This window comes from Rhodnius prolixus, unplaced genomic scaffold (assembly GCF_049639745.1).
Source record: "Rhodnius prolixus isolate KJV_2025 unplaced genomic scaffold, Rpr scaffold_9, whole genome shotgun sequence".
NCBI lineage: Eukaryota > Metazoa > Arthropoda > Insecta > Hemiptera > Reduviidae > Rhodnius > Rhodnius prolixus.
In genome coordinates this window covers 28,458,784-28,485,413 of record NW_027411604.1, presented here as the reverse complement: position 1 = coordinate 28,485,413, position 26,630 = coordinate 28,458,784, and the positions used below count along the sequence as shown (strand labels likewise).

Here is a 26,630-nt window from a genome sequence, read left to right as displayed (position 1 = left end):
CCAACCACCTTAGGATTTTCCCATGGGTAAGTCACTGGAATAGAGATAATGAAATAGGTCATAAGTACTGGACTTCTCCAGCAAAAAGAGTCTAATTTTAATTACGCTATTTTGCTGTCAGTTTGTCTAGTCGTTTATAATTTTCTATCTAGTTCTAATACTTCTATATTTGTATATTGGACGTTCTAAAATTCAAAACTCTTGAATTCCTTAGCTATAATTCAATTTCATGAATAAATAAACCGCTTGAGTCTCGTTTTTGAATGTTAAAAAATACATCAAGTAACCGTAAAGCTACACTATAATAACTTATCGATTAAAACGCTCCTAAACTGAATGATTCAAGACCCAAAAATTTAGCGAGCTATTAGTTATTGTAATTAAAGCAATTACATTCGTTTAAAAAGAGATTTTTGATAGCAAGAACCATATCGATAAAACACATTTAATCGATATGGTTCTTCGAAAAAAAAAATAACTTTGTAGACCTGATTAAAATATGAACTGAAAATTATTTAATCAATTTCTTTTACTAACCACATTTTCAGCAATTTCTTCACCACATACATTATAATTGCAATTATTTATTTATTGTTAAACAGGCCATTTCTGGTAAGAAATTAAGTATTCACTGAATTAAAGGAAGGAGAGTCAAAAATAAAAGTTAATGAAAATTTTATTGCATAAAACAATACAGATCCTTCTTAGTTATAATTCCCTAGGAGATTCAATTACGTATAAAAGGATTGCCCGGAAGTTGGTCTAGAATACTGTGGATAGGGTGGACAATCCATTATGGTTTCGTTTCCCAACGGGATGAGAAACTCTAAAATCTGTTATTTTTGATGGGCAGTATTATTGTAACAGGACTGTAGTCAGATTTGTATAGCTCTCCCCTCCATACAGCACTACTGTCATCCCCCTTAAAGCCGTCTGTAAAACCTTTGATGAAACCTGTGATGAAATCAAGGTCCATGTTATATAGTAGAAAGAAAACAAATGTTTGACAAAATACAGGTGTTTAGATGCACCCTTTCGCTACGAAGACATAATATCCTCCACCAACATCTATGTGCTTAAATCTATAGCAGAGCTAGCAATGAAATATGAATGTATTTAAAAGTTATAGCCGATTAGAATGAATGGAAGAAAGTGATTTAAGAAGGATTACGTGATATTAATTTCGATTAAGCTATAAGGATGGCAGGAATACAGAGGAATGATCCATCTATTAGTTGTAGTTTATGTGAATAGTTGTAAACAGGGTGAACCAGTAAGTATTGTCCATAGGCCTACTGTGTGTAGTACATCTAAAGCGGAGTTCAATGACGTATTGGCCAACTTCATATTTTCCACTGTTCTTGAGTGACGTCACTAATTTTTTTTCTAAAAACATTACTTTTTTTCCTCAATAAAAATGTTATTACTCAGAAAGTTTTAGTGAATTAAACAAACTTAATAAACTAACACTGTTGAGTGCTCGTGAACACGTTTTCTTGTAAAACAAACGTAATTTCTCGTACGAAGATAAAAGGAATCCTGGAAAATGATATACCGTTTGAAAGCCCATTAGACAAGGAAACTTTTACTAAAAAGTGCCAGCACCTAGGTCTGATAATGATCACGTAAGGGCCTAATGAGTTTTCTTAAAAATTTCGATTATTTTTATTTTTTCAGCATCCGGAGGAAGATTGAGTCTGTTTGGAGAATAACTTATGCTTTGAAATGGTGTCAATTTTTAGTAAATTTATCTGTCTTTCTAACCGTGTCATCAGAATCGAATTCGGACTAAAACTTTCTGAGTAATAACATTTTTATTGGGAAAAAGTAATGATTTTTAGAAAAAAAAAATTAAAGTGACGTCACTCAAGAACAGGGGAAAATATGAAGTTGGCCAATACACGTCATTGAACTCCGCTTTAGATGTACTAAACACAGTAGGCCTATGGACAATACTTACTGGTTCACCCTGTATAGTAGAGGGGATGAATGTGTGAAGGGAATGTATTTATAAGTAAGAATGGAGAGTGAGTGTTATTCTAGTGATAAGCACCTAGACGATGCTGGCTGTATGGCGGAAGCCAATGCCAAAAAAAGGCAAAACGGCAAAAAAAAAAAAAAAAAAAAAAAATCGGTTCACTTTTTCAGCCGGCTGAAAACCGGTACGTTGTTAACAAAAATAAAAGGAACAACAACTTCCAAAAAAAAAAGTTTTCGCTCATTATTTGGCAAAGTTTTTCACAAAATCTACGTATTCCAGACAGTTGGAAAATAGACATTTCAGAAATGGTACCACCAGTTGAAGATGAGCATGAGGACGAAATCAACCGACTGGGGAGCTCCACCACTCTACAGAATAGAATATTTCAGTTATTTATTTTTATTTTCTCGCAAAAGGCTCCAAGAAAAATTTGTTTTCTACCTTCGTATGTTCTTTGCGCACATGTAGATGTATAAATTTTACTTTACACAAAAAAGGAGAAAGATGATTTTTAATTACAATATTTTTGCCAAGTTTTAATGCCCAAGGGAACAGGACATCTTCAGAGCTCTGAGACAAAATGTTTGGCTAAATAATAAATTATGGCTGAAATTGGCAATAATATTTCTCCCTTTTTGATAAATGAACAAGACTCTACAATTTATTTAAGTATTAGCTTAAAGAAAATGCTTCTTAAGGCAGTTTTAAGAAAGAGAAATCAGTTAAGCCTCCTTTTAAAGGGACTAAACATTTATTTACAGAACAGTTTTAGTAAAAACTTGATCTTTTAAATAGTTTATTTAAATATAATCTGCTATAAAGACAATGCAGTTGGAATCATTTTGATGGCCATTTTTTTTCTAAAGTTATGAATAATTAAAGAGCTGTATTTTTTTTTTTTAATATCAAGAAAAATATACATTTTTGCAAAATTTCGATTAATTAACGTTTAAAATCACTTCATTTTTTATGTGTTTCGTACAGAATTTAAAAAACAAATATTTTGGTTACTAAAACGTCTAAATTAGGGAATACTCGTAAGCTATAAGGATGGCAGGAGCACAGAGTACTGCTCCATCCATTAGTTGTAAGTTTTGTGTAAATAGTTGTATATAGTAGAGGGATGAGTGAGTGAAGCGAATGTATTTATAAGTATGAATGGAGAGTGAGTGATATTCTAGTGATAAGCACCTAGACGATGCTGGCTGTATGGCGGAAGCCAATGCCAAATAAATAAGCAAAAAAAAAAAAAAATCATTCCTTAGAAAATTATTATCAGAAACAGTACGATTAGAATTATAATGTGGAACCGTTCACATATAACTGATATTTCTCACCAGAATGGTTGTGGTATACATCAATATCTCTTTCATCTTTTTTTGGCAAAGAATTTATTCAGAGAGAAAGGCAGAAATTTAAAGGTAAAAATGAAGCCTTTTTCGAGTTCATTTATAAAAGGAATCATCTAAAGGGATTTTTCTTTTTTGATAGCCATGAAAGTAAAAATAAATAAATAAAAACCAAAACCAATTTTACCGTGAAAATTGAAATTCCGCAAAATTGTTTAAATATGGTCCGGAAATGAATTCCTATTACCACCTTAAAACTGGCGAAGAAAAATCTCTGTTGGATGGTGGATTACAAATAGAGTTTTTTTTTTAATTATTTGATATGTACCATGGTTAACTTGAGCGAGATTAAATTGTTTTCAGTAATCGATAGACTACATCGATGTTGATCGTAGACTATACATTTAAAAAGCAAAAAAAAAAAAAAAAATAACGAGATACAAAAAAAAAATAGAGCAAAATTCAATGATAAAAAAAAGCATACCTACAATTAACAAGCACACTTATCAATTCCAAGGCCAAAAGAATTATCGATTCTCTCTACTATACTAATCTACAGTACAGTCAAGTCTGCACTTCAGAAATTATGCGTCTATACTATCGTAAGCCTCGATAATCAGATATCAAATAAAAAACCAGTAAGTCCAATACTTCTTCTCCAATATACGTAATTATTAGTAACTATTTGATTCGTGATAACGTTCTCTTACAAATTTCTCTTAAGAATTTTTAAGATTCAAAAAAACGAAACATTTTTCTAAACTCCTTTACTTCTGAGTTGTTCTCAAAAGATTTAGTTTGTTAAAAATTTCTTGGTGAACAATATTCACCCTTTGATGGACTAGTGTTTTTTTTTTAATGCCATACATCATTGGCGCTCGGCCATTAGATGTCTCGCAGCCCAATATATTTTCGCTCTTGAAGAGAGCTCGTCAGTAGTCGCAGTCAAATGGGACAGGGCTTCGCACTCAAAAAGATGGTCTCCTGTCATGTGCCCGTTCCCGCAAAGCACACAGTTCGGGTTGTCAACTACGCCGATCTTAAATAAGTGTGCCTGCAGGTAATCGTGTCCAGTGACCTAACGAAAACAGGCCACCGCTACGCTCCGAGGCAGGTTCTTTGGCAGCACATTGTCCCTAAAGATAGCCCATCGTTTGCCCTCTGATAGTGTGGTGTGCAGCTCCGCTGTTCTCTTTTTGGTTTTTGTCCGGCAAATTCGTCTTGTGGTCTCAAAAGGAATGGACCCTTCAGGCTGTGTCATATTTGGGAGACAGCTTAGCGAGTCTGACAGCTTCCTCATTCCAGCTGAGGCCGCAATGGCTGGGGATCCATTTCTAAAATTACCCTCACATTTTCCTCGATGAGGTCGTTAATTATTTTACGACATTGAATTATGTCGTGGGAGCTGGTCGCAGCCCAAGTAGTCAGTGCCATTATCGCGGCCTGCGAATCGATAAAAAGGACTACATTCTTAATCGCCATATTTGCAATGCATTTTAGGGCTAAAAGGACCTCTCTGACCTCCCCATCGAAATTAGAGGCCACTCTTCCTACTGGTTCCGCCATACTGAAAGCGGAGCTATAAACCCCTGCACCTGCACTACCACTAGCGTTTACAGCTGACCCATCCGTATACACATGCAGCCAAAGGCTGTCCGGGTATCTATTATGGATGGTTTCTAAGGCTAGGGCTTTTAATTCATATGCTGGGGTTTCTCCTTTATTCACATCTTTGATGAGATGCAGCAACCCTTTGGCGATGTGCCTTTGACTTATTGATGGACTAATGTAACAACATTATATCTTTATTATTATTACTCCGACTTCCACACAGGTTCGTTATCTGGGGCTCTACCTAGATAGCTGTCTAACCTGGAATCCTCACACAAGACTTAAAAGACAAGAACTGAACAGACGCAACGGACTACTAAGGAGACTCCTTGGACCGAAATCCTCCATGAACGTACAAAACAAACTTACACTTTACAAAACACTATTACGACCAATATGGACATATGGAGCAGAATTGTGGGGCTCCGCCAAACCATCCAACATCCAACCTATCCAATCTTTCCAGTCTAAAGTCCTCCGCCGAATCGTTAACGCACCATTCTATGTCTCCAACCGCACCCTCCATCATGATCTCAATATTCCCTACGTAAATGAGTTAATCCACACCCGATTCCTAAATTTCCACAGCAAACTCTCTGATCACCCAAATCCTCTGGCTCAATCACTATCCACATCGTCCCATCCTGACAATCCTCCACGTCGTCTAAAACGGCGTTGGCCACGTGACCTCATTGCCTCCTAAACCCCCAATAAGTTCCTAGAGAGTTCCAGCGCTGGTTGGTTTCTCTCATCCTGTCATCCTGGTTGTGGTACTGAGCCAGCTCAGTGGCACAATCGAATGTTACTAGTATTTTTGCACTTTTGCTAAATGTATATTTTTGTACAGTTGCAAATAAAAAAAAAAAAAAAAAAAATTATTACTTCTTTTTTTTTAAATGTCAGCAACTATATCTTTATTGGAGTTTACTAGGACAGTGATAGACTACGTTGTGAATACAAAATGGTTAATAGTGAAGAAAGGGACATCTTCCTGGAAGTGAGAATGGAGGAAGGATGCTGAGGTAGCCAAGCTTGGAATATTGATGGGCCTAGTGCCTAGACCAGTTTGATATTACTGAAGGCTCCTAGCACACTACTATATATAAATATATAAATTGAGAAAGAGAGAAATAAAGGACCAAAGAAATCCTAACTTTTCGCAGCAGGACACGAGAGAGAGTGAATGAGAGGAGAAAGCACTCAGAAAGAGAATCCTATCCTGAGAAAGAGATCCTTTAACCCAGCACCAACTACCCCTCCTAGCTTTACAACCAACACAGCCAAGGCTATTATTTATCGATGAAGTTGAGTAATAATAGTCCAAGGCGATGGCCAAAGAAAGAAGTGGAAGAAGTAAGAGAGGGTTGGAATCCAGCTCCCCACTCCACTACATTCTTCCTCCTGGAAGAGAAAGGTAATGTAAGGTTAGGAAGGTAATTTATAAAGGCGAACAATAAAGACAATAAGGACCAAGTGACTGGCCACAATTCTTCGGAGTGTAAACCACTTTACCGTCTACCAATAGTCCAGTCTTTTATCTATCCATTATATACTCATTATAAATGGCTTTTTAATAAATAATAAAAATAAATCATAATTTAAAAGAAAAAAGAAAACTGGCGTGAATTTTCTGTAAACTTAGACTCTTTACTTAAAAGGATAATTGACCTTTTTCGTCGTCGTTTGCCTTAATAATTATTTTAATGAAGAAAACGTAAAGTCACAGGTTCCACAAACTCCATTAAATCAACATTTCCTGGATAGTTTCAAACCAGTCTAACATACAGGGTAAGTATTATCCATAGGCCTACTGTGTGAAGTACATCTAAAGTGGAGTTCAATGACGTATTGGCCAACTTCATATTTTTATTCACAATTATTTCTTTTTCAACAGTGTAGTTATGTGTGAAAATTGTAATTTGGAGTAAGTACATTTGAATTTTTGTTTATAAAAATAGTACTTGTTTAAAGTATTTCCTAACATTTTCTCAAATATTTCAGAGAGATCAGAATTTTTTTTTTTTTAAGTGCAATTTGTAACCCTTGACTTCCTTATTTTAAGACAATCTACTTTAAAAATTGACTACTGGTCCATTTAAAAGGTTTTCAATGAGTTAAACAACTTGATAACTAACACTGTTGAGTGCTCGTGAACACGTTTTCTTGCAAAACAAATGTAATTTCTCATACGAACATAAAAGGAATCCTGGAAAATGATATACCGTTTAAAAGCCCATTACACAAGGAAACTTTTATAAAAAGTGCCAGCATCTAGGGCTGATAATGATCACGTAAGGGCCTAATGAGTTTTCTTGGAAATTTCGATTACTTTTATTTTCCCAGCATTCGGAGGAAGATTGAGGCTGTTTGGAGAATAATTTATGCTTTGAAATGGTGTCAATTTTTAGAAAATTTATCTGTCCTTCTAACCGTGTCATCAGAATCGAATTCGGACTAAAACTTTCTGAGTAATAACATTTTTATTGCAAAAAAAGTAATGATTTTAGAAAAAAAAAATTAAAGTGACGTCACTCAAGAACAGTGGAAAATATGAAGTTAGCCAATACGTCATTGAACTCCACTTCAGATGTACTACACACAGTAGGCCTATGGACATTACTTACTGGTTCACTCTGTATATTTCCAAGTTCAACTAGCAAATAGAAACGAAACTGACCGCAAACCTGTAGTGTGAGCTTAACAAATACAATATTCAATATCCTGGTATAATGCAATATGCAGAAACAAAATGACACTCTATAGGGGAGCTAATTACGCATTTTGAGATTACTCTGGGATTACATCCCTTACTCTGGAATGAATTGTAGAGAATAGATGAGGGTACAGTAAGAGATACCTTCCAAAAAAACAAAATACAGAGTGCGGATCACTGTAATCAGGAAGATACAACTACCTAAGTATACCTCGCGAAGTCCTAGCCGGCTTAATCGGTACAGAAGCTAAGATTAAGTGCCCAGAAACCTTAAATTTAAATGTTTCAGCGGAAAACTGAATTTAAAAAAAAAAAAAAAATCTAGTAATAATCAAAATGGAATACAGGAAGTGAATGAGTAAAATCTATTAGAATTGCAGATTATACTTGATAGAGATCTGTTCTATATGCATTCAAGAAGCATCAGTTGCATCTGAGAAATGAAGTCATTGCACTGTAGTAGATGAACGTGTTCTGAATGACGTAGTAAGTTATAAATTAATGTAAAGCCAAGAATGGATTGCTAATATCCGCCCACTGAAGATCTATCTTCCGGTAGAGATCTTCGTAATGTGATTATAAATATGTTTTTTAAAGTTTTCTATATCTTGATTGATCATTGAATTATTTATATTTAAAGTTTTTCTTTAACTAGAAAAATTTAATAATAGTCACCATTATTTTCATTTTAGAAATAGTACATTGGGGACGTTTTGGCGGATTTAGTTAGCCAGTGAACTACCGCTAGTGATGTGTATCTGAATAATAGAGGGTTAGTGACTTTGGTTTTGGATGAGCATGAAAATTTAAATAATTGCTTAAAAAAAATTATACAAAAAGAATGATTCACTGTATTAGTACATTTACTAGTGCAACAAATGTTGCATCAAGTAAATTTGATGAAAGTGGTTAAGTTCTCATGAAGGTCGTATAAGAGCAACCACCCATTGATGGAACTCTTTCTCAGTGGATATTACACTCACATCAATAGGTCCCTAGGCCACTTCCGCTTCAAGCGACTAGAAGGATTGTGTGGAAGGTGAGGAGAGAAGAGTTGTTGTACAAGAGGATTAGGATGTAGAGCTAGGAGGCTATGAAAGTTGCGGTGTCTTGTAAATTGTCCAGTTTGTGATTCAAGTCGAGTTTGGATTTGCGGTCAAGTAGTCTTGTAGCGTCTGTTCACGCCTTGTCGTTTCAGTCGAGTATGTGTGGGTTCCACATGAGTCTCTTGTACAATGTACAGTCCTAAGTATCGTACTACGTCAGCTGGAGGAATCGTTTTACACCGTTCAGTTGAACTGGTGGACTCACAGATTTTCGAAAAAGCAAACGTAATGTGCACTGATTTTTGCTCATTAATTTTTATTTTCCATTTTCGGAACCAGGTTTTGAGAAAATTTAGATGGATTTTAATGTTCTGACTGGCTTGGACAGGATCGGAGTAGGATGAAAGTATAGCAGTATCGTCAGCGAATGTTGAAACTATTGTATTTTGGGAAAGAGGTAAGTCAGCAGTGTTTATTAGAAAAAGGAAAGGGCCTAGAATGCTTCCTTGAGAGACTCCAGTGACGAACGCGGCAGTACCGATCAGTTAAATAAGATTTTAAGATCAGATAGTAGGTGAAAGGAAGATGATTTTTGACTTTGTGCAGTAAGCCCGAGTGCCAGACCCGATCAAAGGCCTGAGCCACATCGAGAAAGACACCCGAACAGTACTGTTTACGCTCCAAGCAAGAGGATATGGTATCTACCACACGGTGCAGCTGTTGAGTTGTTGAATGAAATGCACGGAAACAAACTGATGTTCAGGTAGCAATTCCTGTATTATAGATACAAACAATTAAATCTTAAAATAATTCAGCTACTGCGATTTCTGGAGGGTGGATGGTATTTTGTTCATTTACACACACATCAGTAAAACTGGGATTGCCGCTATAGAATACTTGATGTATACTGGTAATAATAAAAATTAAAAATAGGATTATAAAACCCAATCCTCATATAATTATATTAGGCTCTATTCCAATTTCCGTCCAAAGAAAATTCGTTTTCAAAATGTCTCTCTTTTAAATTAAAAAGGGAAGAAAAATAATAATAAAAGAAAATGGTAATATTGGATATTAAGTTTTAGTAAATATCTGCTCCCAACAGGGTAACCTCAATGACAACTAGCAATTCAGCAGGCCTGTTTGTACATTCAACAGCTCCCACGGGAACCACTCCAGCCCAATAGTTACTCTTGCAGACCTTGTCATTTTATACGGACAAAACCCATTCAGACAGAAAAATTCTACCATTTTATTTAAAAGGTTAGTCTAGGAATTTGTCCATGATGTTCCAAATAGCGGCGAGAAGAGAAGTTATAAATTAATTTTGTTCCAACTAATTTGGTAAGGGGCCTTAAATTGAATGGATTTTATTCTAATGATTTGTTAATTCATTTAAAGAGACTGAGAGAGCGGAGAAAAATCTTATATTCGGATGGAGAGGATACCATCAGAGAGGGCGGTCCAACGATGTGGAACAATTATTCTCTGATAAACCTCATTGGCATATAAATGAAATTTCTGCCACTTTTCCAAGGAAACTTAACAAATCAACGACCCAAACTAAATTGAAATTATGTAACGTTAAAGTTAGGAGTGGTAATTGCATTTAATGGTCGAACAAGTTATTCTGTAAATTAATTTGAAGAGTTTTATAATCTTTATTAAAACTGTTCCAAAAATAGAAGTTTATACGTCCAATAAGAGAGAGAATAGTATATGGCTTGCAGGATTTAATTAAAAAAAAAAAATTACTATACAGGATGATCCATTTAAAACGCACCAATCGCTAATAACTTTTTAGGGAAGCGGAATTTTGAAAAAACCCACGAAGTAAACTATATGTTTTTTCGGGTCTAGTTTTCAAATTTTCCACCTCCGATACTGTATCTTCATTTTTGGCGGAGTTACGGCCAAAAACTTAAATGAGGTTTCATAAGGACCACTGACAAGATATTTTTACCGTAATCATAGGTCAAACAGTCTTGCATACTGGGTACATTAAAATGATGGGATGATTGCTTTTATTTGATGATAAAACTATTTATACTGATTCTCGCACAACCATTACATTCTCTACATTCTTTAAGATCTTCAATTATTATTATTTTTGTTCTTTGCGTCACAAGTAACTTTTTTGCAGTCAGAGGACCTCCTAAAACGTGTATTTCTGGTGGGAAATTAATGTTGAATACCGATAACTAATAAATAAAATTGTAAATTTGATCACAAATATCTCAACAAATATTACGGATATCGAAATGGGATATCACGGCATTTTTCACAACTTTTTATGTAGTTTTCATAATCATTGTCAAAACTAGTGGTCCTTATATAAAAAACCCTATCGGTTTTTTGGCCGTAACTCCGCCAAAAATGAAGATACAGCATCGGTGGTGTAAAATTTGAAAACTAGACAAAAAAACATATAGTTTACTTCGTGGGTTTTTTCAAAATTCCGCTTTCCTAAAAAGTTATTAGCGATTGGTGCGTTTTAAATGGATCACCCTGTATAAAAATAATAAATTATTATTATTTTGCATCCTGGGGTTTTTATGAACTTCCTCAAAAACCGACCACACTCAGTACAAAAGCAGACTGGACAGAAGAGACACCGACCTTGTAATAGGCCCTATAATTACAGGACCTATAATTGTCAATAGCATAAGCTATAAAGATGACCTAGTCCCTAGTTCGAAAGCTAAGCAATCTTACTTTATCAGTCATTATTACTCACATATTTAATATAAAACCAAAAAAAAAAAAAGAAAATAATAAAATAAGTCTTAAGAAGGTAGAGTGGGAAATTAATAAGTGGTAATAACTTAGAGAAGAAGAACTACCTGTCAAGCTTACAAAGAGACATGAAGAAACTGCAGGTATAGAACGTCATAGATATAGGAAGGAATAGAAGAGATAAGTTCTGAAAGAAGACAATAGAGCCGAGCAATGACGATATAGATGGCACTGGATGACGCTATCATCTTCAGCTCGCGGCTCTCTATTCTTCCTTATACCTCCAAGCACAACAAACACCCTACATCTATATATATAACTGGCAGAATACAAAGATGGAGGCGTGAGAATTCCTATTCTATTTAAGTATAACTTAGGGGGGGGACTTGCCTTCCTCCAGCTCTCGGCCTACCTTGAGGAGATGATCTACCTCCCCGCTCCACCGCAATTATAATGGAACCGTCCTGGCTATTATGAACTTCATCGATATTTTCTATCTATTGCATCAACTTCCGCTTCATTTGCCTCGTCTTATTATAAATATTGATGGTTGGTATTGCTTCCTAATAAAGGCCTTTCAAGGAAGTGGAATAATCAATTTTAAAGGAAATCCGTAGGAACAGTTTTTCAAAAAATTGGTTTAGTTAAGTGCCACTACCGCTTAAGACCGAAAATACAATGGTGGCATCCTCTGCTGGTATCTAACGGAAATATCAAATTTGATATTGGATACTAAAATATTAGCATAAATACCAAATAGTAAAAACTAAATTATTCAGTCTACGGAGATCTCAAAATAAATATTTTTGGTGACAACTGAAACTATAAAATCTGCATCTTAGATGGCTGAGAGAAGAAAATTGTCTAAATTGAATCAATTCCATGCAGCAAATGGACAGACGGAAGTCTCTCTTTTATTATGAAAAGCGTTATATCAAGACAATCAAGTTAAAGAGATAATTTTACAAAATGGAGATAGTAAAATAACGTTTCTAAAAAAATAAATCCACAAAAAAACGAGCAGGCGGGATCAGGTGAACTACAATGAAGAATAACGTGTAGATCGAGTTTGAGGACAGCATCCCAGTAAGCTATGGGAGTGATTAGTTTTGACATGTATCTGAAGGGAGTGGAACAGCGTTGGATAGAACGATAATCTTCAGCAGCCTTTAATTTCAGGCGCTGAAACTAAAACCAATCCCGAAGTACAATCCCATTCTTTTCTGGTGAGTTCGCCAGGAAAGATAAGATTTATTAGTCATATTGCCAAGTTACGATTGTTTATTCCAGGGGTCTCCAAACTACGGCCTCCACGGGCTACATGCGGCCCCCTGAGGACATTTATCTGGCCCTCGCCGCACTTCTGGAAGCGGCATCTCTTTCAAGGTGGACGGTGCCACAAAGCGCTGCGTCGCTCATGTACTACTGTACTCTACTTCCGATGACGCGGGATGCACGCGTTACGGCTCCGAAAAATAACCGCAGAAGTTGGAAGAAAGGCAAAGCACTCTAACTGAACCGGACATTGACCATCTCATTAGCCAATAGCAGGTCCATAATTCCCACAGAAATACTGGGCAGTTTGTTGATTTAAATTTACTTGTTCTTTATTTGAAATATTCTGTTTGTTCCCGTTTTGTTTTTGATTTTTTTTTACTTTAAAATAGTTTGTTTTATAGTCCGGCCCTCCAACGGTCTGAGGGACAGTGTACTGGCTCCCTGTGTAAAAAGTTTGGGGAACCCTGGTTTATTCAGTCATCTTTAAGAGCTGTACACCTGATTACAATGACGTCGATTTCCTAATTGCGATTGTTGGTTTGTTAGGTTCATTTCTTTGTAAAATCTTATTTTTTTTATTATTTTCGTTCGATAAAGTTACATTCTTTCGTTGAATAAAGCGATATTTTCGTATTTTATTCATTTAGAATACTATAAAATATTTAGCCCGAATTCTCGCAAAAACAAATCTAAAAGGTTTAAAGTAATCCGTACGGCTTAACCACAAAGTACGGCTTGGCAAAGAAGCTTTATTTTGAACATGAACTTTAAATTGATCTCCATCATGCGAGCAAAAAGCTATCTGCCTATTTTTTTTTTCAGGCGGGAGCTTAACGCCCAACTACCATTAGATGTTTCAATTAAATCTCGTGGAGGCGGAAGCAACATACTTTACCATTAATATGTTGCCTAAAAAATAAATGGGAATCGAACTGGGGATCTCCCATTTAAAAAATCCATATTTTATAACCATACGATGTTCAATAAAACGCTTTTGTTACTGAAAAAAAAAATCAGTACAGAAAATTCGGAATAGAACTTCAGTACGGTAACACTTCCGGTAAATATTCTTCAAACTAAATATTCTACGTATTCTAAAGTTTCTAAATATTCTACGGGTATTAGATCCATAAAATAAACTGTTAAAATATTAGAGAGGAGAGTTTAATATCATCTCTCACAAAGCAGCCCCCGCTTGAATAAGTATCCTAGAAATGTGTTTTTTTAAAAAAAGGATTATTTAGGGGGCGATCGCTAGAAACTAAAAAAAGAAATCATTCAAAAAAGTGCCACTTATGGACAAGCGCATTACTCCAAATTTGGAATTATACCCGAGTATTAAATTCCTATAGAATAACATACAGGGACATACATCTTTCTAAAATGATACTTAACAAGAAAAAATAACCTAATATCATCACAGAACGCTCTGAAAATGATAATTTCCAAGGTAAGAATTAGGGGTAAAGTGCCCAAATCTCGTCCCCCCTTAAGTATATTGAATTTTATTGTAAAATAAAAACTAATAACTTCGACAAAATTTCTGTTGTTACCTTGGAGATTCAGTTATTGATTTTTGCAATAATATTGTTTAAAGGAATTCACACAAGAAACGCAAAAAATATAATTAAAATAAAATCTCAAATAAGATGAAAAGTCAAAACTCTGAACAAATTTTGTTTGTTCGTGAAAAAAACTGGCATGTCTTTTGTTTGAGAAATAGCCGTACTCATTTTCAACCCGCTTTTTGATTTGTTGCTGAAAAAAGGTGAGGCAAATTGTACTTCTTAGCTAACTGAAACGCCATACGAGGCAAGTCTCCGACAGTTAACCCGTAGAAGGTTTTTCTATTGTCAGGCATTTGCTCTGTTGACTTTGGGCAGAACTGTTGGTCGGCCAATATTTCTATTAACCATATTCTCTGGTTCTAATGAGGATTGGACATAACCCTTCAGCGTTGCTCTTGGAACTTGGAATGTCTTTGCTGCCGTGTTGTAGCCCATTTCTTTTTATCTCACCGCCTTCACTGCTTCTACCATTGCCTAAGGAATCCATTGCTTACGTTTTGCCATCTAAATCGAAAGCAAATAATCAACTGTTTTCTATAACTTTTTCAAATATGAAATAAAAATAATGTTCTAAATTTCGTCCGAATTTAGACTACTTAATGGGACGGAATTAGGAACAATTACATTTTTAAAGATGGCTACCACTATAGAACAACACATGAATGAACTGGCGTTTCGTTGAAGAAGTTCAAAATGAAGACAATATGTGACATGCCCTAAGCAACTTCAATATTTTAACGAACCTTTAAAAGACTGGAATATGTTTTGAAACACTACCAAATATAACAAACTTATTATGACTAAAAATATACCACATCAAAACTCGGCTGGACATGAACCGTACCCCGAGTTGACGTTTCCAAACGATTACTGCTGTCTCAATGTAGCTTTCTTAAAATTGCCATTAGTATGCAATACTTGGCGATTGTTTTAAATAGAGGGACCAAATTTGGGCACTTTACCCTAACCCAGAAAAAAAAGGATACAAATCAATGAGCTATATCTTGAAGGATTTAAGAAAATCGAAGGAGTCCACGAGGAAATTGCCAAAAACCAAAAAAAAGGATCCAGTCTTACTTCCGGAAGAAGTTTTTCGTCGCCCTAAAGGGATCTTATAATTGAATACATCCGTTGAAAAATGTTATTTCAAGATAAATTTTGAACCCAACTTCCTCCCACTTACAGCTGTAAGTAAAAAAAGACCCATATTATTAAAAATTTAAATTTCCTTCCGAAAATGTAGACATTTTTAAAAAATTACAGTTTATAATAAAGAATTCATAAATATATTTAATTTAAGCCGAGTCCCATGTAGAAGATAGAATGACATCCTTTATTAGTAAAACTTGACCTGACTTCATCTAATAAGCAACAGCGGAGGAAAATAGCGCCTTTATAAAATATTAATGGCCATTGCAATTTTCACTTGGGAAATCTACATACTACGCTTTTCCACCTTTCAGTTGAGTATATCTTAAACAATTACTATTTTAAAGTAAGCTCTCTCAGCGCTCACGTATATTCTTACTTTGCTTTTTTAGCTAGTTTATCATTAACATTGTTTGCTCGGTTTGTATTCATCCCTTGTATAACATTCGGTTGGATTATTTCTAAGCAATCTTGTGTTTTCTCTAAGGATCATGTTCTGTAACTGTTTATAGAAGTCGAAAATTACAAGGGTTTAGCAAACAAGCGCTATTCTCGAAATTTAAATATTAATTCAACCTCTTTAATTAAGAGGTAGCAATGTAATAAGTTCTCTTATTTCAAGTTAACCGCACATTTCCTGGCAGATAAATGATATTTTATTGTAAATAAAAAAACTGAATTCTGGTGAGAAAAATCGTTTCGACATATTTTGATTTCAATTCTCCAGGTTCTAACTCACAAAATGTTTCTTCAAACTCAGAAAATTTGAGAAATATCCAAATTTTACCCAAAAGTATATATTTTTTTAAAAAATTTCAGAGGTATTCTACGTTAGCAGATGCTTTTTGACTCATGATGAGTTCTCTATCTGTTCCTATCTTGATCCTGTGACCCCATACTCGGCCATGGCCTTCCTAACTCCTTTTCTCCTCCATCTTGTTTTAGGCCTTCCCCTTTTCCTTTTGCGTTCAATCTCACAGTCAAGAACTGACTTGGATACTCGGTATTCATCCATCCTAAATAGGTGCCTAAACCATTTTAATTGCTTTAATTACGCTGCTCGTTTCAAATGTTTAAGTTCATTGCTTTATCTGTTCTGGATTTCCCTGCTCAACTTTTTCAGTAGGCTCTTTTTCAAAATGCCCAAAAGTCTTCTTTTTCTGTGCTAGTTAAGAGTCCAGGATTCTGCTTCGTTCAGTGCTGTAGTCACAAAAAAAAGTGCTTTGTATAAGACGCTAAGTGCTCTCTGAAATATTTCCATTCTAGAGCACTGTATTGTGCAGTCTTATTACCCTTTTTAACTTCCCTTGTTCTTCTTTGCAGGCGCCACGGTAGCCGAGAGGCTAGAGGCGAGATGTATTGTGGTACTGGGTACGATTCCAGGTCTAGGGCTTCGATTTATTTCATGGTTAATAAAAGAAATTTACAGTAAAGTATGTTTGCTAGTCGCCTCAGTCCAAAACACCTAATTGGTAGTTGGACGTAAAGCCTGCCTGAAAAAAATAGGCAATTACTTTACTTTTTACTTATTCTTCTGTTCACCACGATTCTCGAACCACCTTCTTTTTCCATAACAGATCTCAAATACTTGAAACTGTGAGTCATCTTCATCTGCTTATAACCGAGCTCTAGCTTGTACTGAGCTTCAGTAAGATGTTTCCGCTTTGCTGAGGATTGATATTGAGCCCACAGGCCTGGGATTCTTCGTATAATTTTTTTTCAACATATAATTTGGGTGAAAATGTGGTTATGTTTCCGCCTCTGCAATTTCTTTCTTATGTACTAAGAGAACATAAATATCAGAAGAATGCAATGAAATTAAGTAAGTTAATTAAGTTCAAGTATAACATTATATACTCGTTTATTCGGCTCGTCAAATAAACATTTTGTAACACACAGGAATTTTAATTAAAATCAATGCAGAAACTAAACAAAACCGAACTAGCATTGTAGAAGTAACATTTTCATTGATTATGGTGCTTTTAATAGATAAATGAAAAATACCAGAGTGTACTTATAAATTAATTAAAGAGCAATCTAGAAAATAAGGTTTGGCGAATTTGGGAACCTTGATTTTGATTAATAAATAAGGGGGTAACGGTTATAGATCGCAAAACTGGCCCACTTTCAGAAATCTTGAATCAACACTCATGAGTTGATATTTCAGTTTAATGCGCCGAACATACGAGGGTCGTTTGAAAAGTCCGTGCAAAGTCAGAGAGATATCACTACTGGCGCGTATCGAGGTTATGTTTAGTTAGTAGCATCTCTTGGAAGAACACACACCAAGTTTCAGCCAGATCGGTCTATTTCTTTGTGTTTGGCATTCGTTTGAATCGAGGAAGTCAAGTGATTTTCAAAAAGAATTTCGTGTGTTGATTAAACACTACTTTATGAAAGGCAAAACGCCTCAGGAGACTAAGGAGAAGCTTGATAAACATTATGGTGACTCTGCACCTTCGATTAGAACAGTTTATAAGTGGTTTCAAAATTTTCGGAGTGGCCATATGGGCACAAGTGACGCTGAACGTTCTGGACGCCCTGTTGAGGTTACTACTCCAGAAATCATTGATAAAATCCATGATATGGTGATGGATGACAGAAGAGTGAAGGTGCGTGAGATTGCTAGTGCTGTGGGCATCTCGAATGAACGGGTACATAATATTTTGCATCAACATTTGGACATGACAAAGCTATCCGCAAGATGGGTGCCGCGATTGCTCACGCTTGACCAAAAACGAAATCGTATGAAGTGTTGCAAGGACGGTTTGCAGCTGTTCCAGAAGAATCCGCAGGACTTTAAGCGTCGTTTCGTCACTGTGGATGATACATGGATACATCACTACACTCCTGAGACCAAAGAACAATCTAAACAATGGGTTACCAAGGGGGAATCTGCGCCAAAAAAGGCGAAGACCGTTCCTTCAGCCGGAAAGATTATGGCGACTGTCTTTTGGGATTCGCAAGGAATAATCCTCATCGACTATCTGGAAAAGGGTAAAACTATTACAGGTGCATATTATTCATCGTTATTGGACCGTTTGAAAACCGAGCTGCAAGAAAAACGCCCACGATTGGCCCACAAAAAAGTCCTTTTCCATCACGACAACGCACCAGCTCACACCTCAGCAGTTGTGGTCGCAAAATTAATGGAAATAGGGTTCCAACTCGTTTCACACCCCCCCTATTCTCCAGACTTGGCTCCCTCGGACTACTATTTGTTCCCCAATATGAAGAAATGGCTGGCGGGAAAAAGATTTTATTCAAACGAGGAGGTGATTGCAGAAACGAATGGCTATTTTTCAGACTTGGACAAATCCTATTATTCGGAAGGGATCAACAAACTAGAGCAGCGTTGGACGAAGTGTATAAGCCTAAAAGGAGACTATGTTGAAAAATAAAAAAGGTTTACCCCAAAAAATTAAGTAGTTTTTATTTTTGCACGGACTTTTCAAACGACCCTCGTAAGAGTGAATAAGAATTCTTATGACTCCGCCTAAAAAGAAAATGGACGACGCGTATTCAATAGACGGGGTGTTCACTCCGCCGTCATTTCTAAAACTTTTATTTAAAAAACAAAAATTCTAAAAAAAGTCAACATCTCGTAAACATTTAGCGCAATCGACGCTTTTAAAAACTTTATAATGTTAGTTAGAATTGAATATACAGTGTTAGAACAAAATTTGTGAGTTAGACAACCATTTTGTCAAAAACAGAATTTGAATTATTTTCTCTTAATAAGAAAGTTCATGGTCGAGGACTATTTTTATTATTATTAGTTTTTTGTAAAGCTCCTAAACAGGAGGGAGAGGTCCTGAAAATGGTGTAAAAATAGGGGAAAAACAAGAGCGATCCGCCCACATAGCTCTTTCACTCTACTAACCTAATACTTCTGTTAAATAAATCCGGAATTTGTAGTATCAGCAATGAAAAAGATATCAATTAACGTAACCTAAAGAAGTACAGTAGTTTTAAAAGATTTGCCATTATCACATCATTATCAGCAAAATCTTTCAGTATATTAACTCAAAATTCAATAGGAATTTTAAAAAGAAGATTGGTGATTTAAACAGAACTTTATGAAATGTGATCGGAACTCAATTTAATAAAAATTTCCAAGTTTTAGTAAAACATTGGATTCAGACTAATGATTTGTAGGTTTTAATATAGTCGCATAATTCACTGAATTATTTGTCATAGTATATTTCCTAATAATATTAATATTGATAACTCTTTACTGTATAATAAATATGTAAAAAAATAAAAACACTAAGTGGCAATGTACAGAACATTGTAACCTTCATAACAAGTAATAGTAAAGAAAGGTTAAGATGTGAAGGATACAGAATGCAGGGAAAAAAGGAAGAAAAAAACCTGCAGCTAGAGTAGAAAGTTAAAGAAGGATGTGTTTAATTCTTCTGCATCTGTAGGGAATAGATGGGTCTGTAGGAGGCTATGTCGCGGCAGAGTGGATTAGGGTGACAGTCTAGAGTGGAAAAAAAAGTTTCAGCAGACGATATTGGATATAGGAGTGTACCAGGGGGATAATGGATGTAGTCTCATGGTGTGAGTCGATTTTAGTACGACGACGAGAGTCTGTCGCAAGTATGAGGAATTAGTTCTTGTGTTGTCCTGGAGTTTCTTGATGTTACCCACTACAAGTCTAAGGGCTCCAGGCGGAGCAGGCGTAGAGCAAAAAGTAATATTTCCTGTTATGAAGGCAAGAATGGCTACAAAATCTGGGTACTCTTTCAAAATCTGATGAGTTGGTAAACACCTTACAAAAAAAAAAAAAAAAAAAAAAAAAAAAAAAAAAAAAAAAAAAAAAAAAAAAAACCATTTAACAAAACTAAATCAAAATCTTAATTTTGTAAAAACACGTCGCATCACGTAGAAAATTGAAATTATAATATAAAACCTGTTTATAATCCTACGCAATACTTTCCAATAAGATTATTCCGAAGGCTATAATGGCCTTGTTTAAATTAGTTTAGTTAGCGGCACGCAGTAGGTGAAGGATTAGGTAAGGTGTGGCCACCTAGATATGGTTACTAAGATCTAAATATCGTGGCCAACTTGAACAGTTAAATTATTGTCTTATGAGTTACTGTCACCTCGTCTTCAGTAGCGTAATTAGTATAGGCTGTACAAATAATGCAAATGGTCCACTTGAGTTACTAAATTACTCTCACTTATTTAAAATTACTGGGGGCCGTGTGAATTTTGCGACTAGTTTTCAATGGACTTTGAATGTGAGATGAAAGATCTGAAAACTAGGAATTTCTCTAACAAATTCTCGAAATCTATTTAATCTTGGTTGTTGCAAAAAAAATTACACTTACAATCGAGGATGTTTTCAAGAAAATTTGAGAATTTTATCTTTTATAGATTGGGTGTTTTTTAACGCTTTTTCTTGCATTTTTTTGACGATCAACCCTTATACAAATGCCCTATCGGACATTTTTAATAAGTGCATTATTCACTTAAATAACACATTGAAAGGAACCTTAACCCTAGAAGTGCATTGAGAAGCATTTTGCTCGTAAAACGTTTTGTTTTGCTTTATCAGCTCTTACCATCAGCCAGTGACATCTATTTACGTTCACTAATACGAATAACAACATCTAATTTCTAAGACAACATCTTCTTGCATCTAAAAGTAGCTACTACTTACAACATAGGCAGTACCCTCTATCTTTATAACCACACGATTGAAGCACCCAGTGTTTCTTGCCTTCGTGACCTACTCGCCGCGAGATAAAAGATATATTTTCTTTAAAAAAAAAGAACATATCCCTAAAGATTATAAAAACATACTAGACATGTAAGAAAGAAAATTATGGTGCCCAGATATAGAACAGAAAAAAAAGGGAAAAATCTAACTCTGCCGCACATTGCGAAGCAGCGCTTCTACTAAGCACCAAAGTAAGTCTAGAGTTAGAGTACACAATTCACCAGAATTGTTTTTTAAAAAAAACCTTAATTTCACCTTACCTTAATCAATTAATTAAAAATGATTCATATTTAAACATCAGAAGAATATACAGAAGTTGCAGCACCAGCTGTACAGAGAGAATATCTTATTAACTTAACGTTATTTATTTTACTCATGTCTGCGATATTTACGTAGTAGTTCGGTTAACACTGTACATATATGCTTATAAGCACGTATAAGCGGTAATTAGACATACAAAATTTTAGGTCATAATTATTAGAACACAAAGAAATTAGCGATAAATACCGTTAGACTGGATATGAGAAAAAAAATCAGCAGTCTGCGAGTGAGTGAAGTAAGAAAGTGACATAAATATCACATTACATAACTAGAGCGTGATGTTATACTAAACCGGTTAAATATGTTCATCATACTTCATGCTTTGTTAGGTTCTAAATATTTTTTTATTTTATTTTAAGAATAGGAAACGGTTCTGTTTGTATGTAGCTAATTCTGGCGTAACTTTTTTGAGAATATAATTTCCTATAATGTTAATTTTTTTTAAAAAAAAAAAAGAAAGCCAGATAACGGAAGGTCTTCCACAGTTTTACAGCGTTCTATGATGGATCTATTTATAAAGCCTTCTGCGTGCTTAAAGTGCATGTTCTATCAACCGGCGTAACAAACAAAGACGTTTCAAGGCTCTCTCTGAACTTCCTAACCTTAGAAAATCCTGGAAAGAATTGGAAACCAAAAGAAGGTCTTCACCGACTTTGTGCTCAGTACATATTTAAAGAGTATCTGATCTCGATAGTGTTTCTAAGGAAATCAAAACTCTTGTACTCGAAGAGGAATCAGAAATGGAGTGGGTGAATGAACCCGAGCAGATACAAAAGTTTATTATTTTTTTATGAACATGCAATTACCAAACTAAATGTAAATAGACCTGGAATGTGAATTCAGGCATTCTCAAGGGCCACGATTAAGGCTTAACGGCGAAGAGACTGTGACAGGATGAAGAGGAAATGGCATGTACTATATCCGTAAATGTGAAGTGCTTTGTAAGGCTTAGAGTTCCGTTCTTTAGAGCAAAAACTCACATCTTCAAGGTTTGTACAGAAGCCACTTTTCAGACCTCTGAACAAACTGATAGGCTTGATAAGGGTTCTTACTATGAATATATCCCTTATTATCCTTCCGCTATAGATCCTTTGCGATAGCGTAAGCTGATTGGCTTATCCACTGGCATTTAAAATAATCTATTCCCATTTCCAACAATTCTGACAAAGTCGAACAGATCTTTTACGTACCAACCCAAAGGTGATTCAAGAACAAACTAACTGTTCACTGTCGTGCCTATTATCTCCTCAAAGAACCTAAAATAACAAAGAAACCACAACTTTGGCCTAAATTCAGGAGATCAACTCACAGGAATTAGGGAAGTATCCTAGATTGACTGACTTGAGCGCTACGTTAAGATACAATATAGGACGGTTTAAATAAACAAATTGGGAGCCATACTGTGCTTGCGCTATCTAGTCTCAATTTAGTAACCCCGACCTGGCGGAAGTCCAGGCACCCATTGGTATTACAGTAATCTACCTAGCTGAACTAATCAATCAAGAAAATCCCATTTCAGAATCACTTTGGTATAGATTTATTGCACTAGCTGAGATTATAGCTGTCGGAGATTTACTCTATAATTCCAGCACAACGTGACTGAACATAATGACTAGAAAATAAGACAATTATACCCATGAAGATAGATATAAAGACAGCCATAGAACTATTAGGAATTGATAATTCAATAAAATATCTAACCCACATCAAGTGATGCATGGCAGTACCCAAAAAAAAATCAGATAGAATCATGCTTCTTTCTTGGACTGAAAGCAGGTACCAAAAAAAATCAAATTGCCATTTACAAATCAATCTTGATCTTCCTAGAGTTTCAAGGACCAAAGCAGTGAGCTTCGAAACGCTAGCCGATGAAAACTGATAAATTTCCAATTTTTGGTGCAGGCTCCTAAAAATTAAATGCGCGAAATAAATCTAATGCAAAATCTGTTATTGTAAATAAAAAATAAAAAATGCAATGACTTTTTTCCCCACTCAATTTAACTAAACCAGCCGTAGTTTCAAAAATAAATTAATATAATTTCCAAAAAGCGAATCAAAATAGATTGTTCTATAAAACTACCTGTATGCAGACAACGAATGGAAATTCGCTCTTATAATACAACAACGAGATTAAACTGTTATAAACGAAGCGATAGAATATACAACTAATGAGATGTGCGTACTCATTCATTCATTTTAATAAGATTTATCTGATAATTAAATTTTGATTAAAATTTACTCTAATTAACATTTGTATCCTTGCTATAAGCCTCCCGTATGTTCACAGTGTTTGCACAATTATAATATAAATCTATAATATTCTACATCACTGAAATTGTTATAATTTTAATAATATCTAAATTTATAATGAACTAAAAGGGTTTTATGAAATTCCCTTTAAAATCAAGTTTGTTTAATTTGGGAAATACACTTCGTTATTACGGGGAACATTAAACCGATATATTGTGCTCCATATTGGTTGGGCATAAGCGCAAAAACCAAAAAAATGTACCGAATATGTATCACGCTGTTCATGGGAATCATCAGGATATCCGACAGGAGAAGAGCCACCTAATTTTTTTAAAATCATGTAAGCAGCAAGGATTACTATCGTTCAAATTTATAACCTTGGATTTTCACCTGAAAAGTCATAGTTTGAGGCGCCTTGAATCCAAAAAAAGAAAACAAGGGTTACGTTCGTGAACGTAAATTAGTGAACCAAAATATCTACCAAAAGAATGAAGAATCGAAAAGGTTAAACTTTTTTAACACGTCTGGATACCAACATGGACCCGACTGAATTTAGTGAACATTATTTCTCAAACGGAAGTACTCCCTTGCTGAAATAATATTTTCAAATTTTCCAAAATTTTCTTGCAAAGAGCATCAGCCATTTTTTTTTTTTTTTTTTTTTTTTTAACCGATTTACTTTTTGCACTGATTTAGATCTACCTAAAATAGACGATTGACTTTTTGACCGTAACTTCTTCGCAGTTTGATCACCAAATTTTGTAACAAATCAATGGTTGGGGTCTTCCCCAAAATTAATCTAAAAAAAATCATGACTGAAATTGGCAATATTCTTTTTATATATTTAATTTTAGGCGCCACAGTAGCCGAGAGGTTAGTGGCGAGACCCGTCGTACTGTAGCTCTGGGTTCGATGCCAGGTCAATGCCAAAGGCACCTTCCGACGATCTTTCGAGTGTGTGGGGCTCGATCCACTAAAAAAAACCCTCCCCTTCAGGCGTAAAATCTCCATCCCGGAACCGCAAAAACAACATTACTTCGGCCTCGTCTTCTTTTTATTGCTCTACAATTATACCTGCAATTATTCCAGGTCCTTTCTTTCTCTTATTAGGATCCTCCTTACCATGGAAGAGACCCTCGCCCAAGCCTTCCTCATCTTCCAGCATCCGTCCGATGATGCTGTCCGGAGTTATCGGACCGGTAACCTCCTGCCATCTTCTTCTTTCTTGTACACCAATGTGTATATTCAAAAAAAAAGTGTGCAGGGCGTCATCCGAGTCCGAGTCCCCCGTAAATGCACGCCCAAGACGGCCTTTTCCCGATTTTATTAAGGAAACCAGCGAAATATCCGTGGCCAGTAAGGAATTGTGTGAGGTAATAATCCACCTCTCCATGTTTCCTATTTGCCCAGGTCACCGGATCAACAATCAACCTTGCAAGTCCATCGCCTTTGGTCGTCATTCGCCCAGCAGTCTCTCCATTCTTGAGCCAGCCGAGCAGTCGCCCTCTGGATATTATTTAATGTTTAATATGAGAATTTTGTAGTAAAGTATGTTTGCTAGTCGCCTCCGTCAGCGACACCCAATTTGGTAGTTGAGCGTATAACCCGCCTTAAAAAACAGGCTTCACTTTTATATTGTATTTTTATTTTATTTTTCTATATAATTATAAAGAGGAAGAGAAAGATTGGGCGGGAAGTAGATGGCGGGAAGCAGAGAGCGGGAAGTATAGCGTGCAGCTAATATCACACTTGGTTATGCCGAGTAATAGCTCTAATATTTGTCTATATAAGTGTAATATGAGAGGCACCCACTTGCTTACACACGGAATAAACAACAAGAATGAATCTTTGAACAGTTAGAGCAGGGTTCGCTGGCTGCCGAGCAACTATAATCTGGCATACATTCTCCGTACACCACCTACGCTGGGTATAGTGTGTGTAATAAGTCGGGCCAACACTATAAGTTACATTGGATTTGTATGCGAGAGTCGGTATGATGTGCTTGTGTCTACAGTCCTATCCATTAACATAGTCTTGCATAATTTTCATTGTACACTCTCCTGCCTCCAAGTATATACATCGCTATACATAATCCCCAGGAACAGACTTGATCATCAAACACTACTACGTAATTATACAGTCACTTTATTTAGGGCTATACTAACTTTACCCTGCTTTCACTTCTTTTTTTCTAATTCGTCCACTTTGTGTTTCAGTATCTCTTTGTGAACATCATCAAAAGATTTATTTATCAATTACACATAATTAATTTTAGCCTGTCTAGCGCCACCTGATATTTGCAGACAAAGTCAGAGAGAATTTAACAGCGCTGTTTCCTGTATAACTGCCTCCCCCTCCTGACTAAACAGTAAAAAAACCTTTTTGGAAAATTAACAGTTCGAAATTTTGGGAAATAAGACCAAATGGGCATGAGGAAACATATCCATCTGGAACAATCCTCATACGTATTAATCCATCCTACGGTACAGGAACAATCCTCATAAGAAGCAATCACAATTTTCCTTAGTTAGGCTCCACTTTACATGAATGTTGGGTCTAAAAATCCACAAATCATTATAGATGGATTAACGCGGGCTTTGGATAATCTTTTTTTTTTAACTCTCTTTATTTAATTTATAACGGCCTATTGGCAACAAGTCAATCGGATTGCTTTACATACAAAATCAACAAAAATAGTTTGAAAGATACGAATGAGGGCCATCCAACCGATAACCATCATGAGTCGACTAACCCAGGATACCGTTGAAGTGAATTCGAAGGATGCAACGACGCATTGCAGTCTGCGGGGAAGAGTCGAGGGTAGAGTGGACTGGGACAGGTTTATGTACGAGTGGATTCAAGTGTGTACAGTGACGGTCTAAACTAACTAACAA

General features: G+C 35.6%; 1 protein-coding gene across 1 annotated transcript in view; it reads right to left on the bottom strand.

Annotated features, from left to right (window-relative positions):
* Nucleotides 1–26,630, bottom strand: part of Kul (Kuzbanian-like) — a 460,233-nt gene that overhangs the window by 334,781 nt on the left and 98,822 nt on the right. The gene's annotated exons all lie outside the window — the stretch shown is intronic.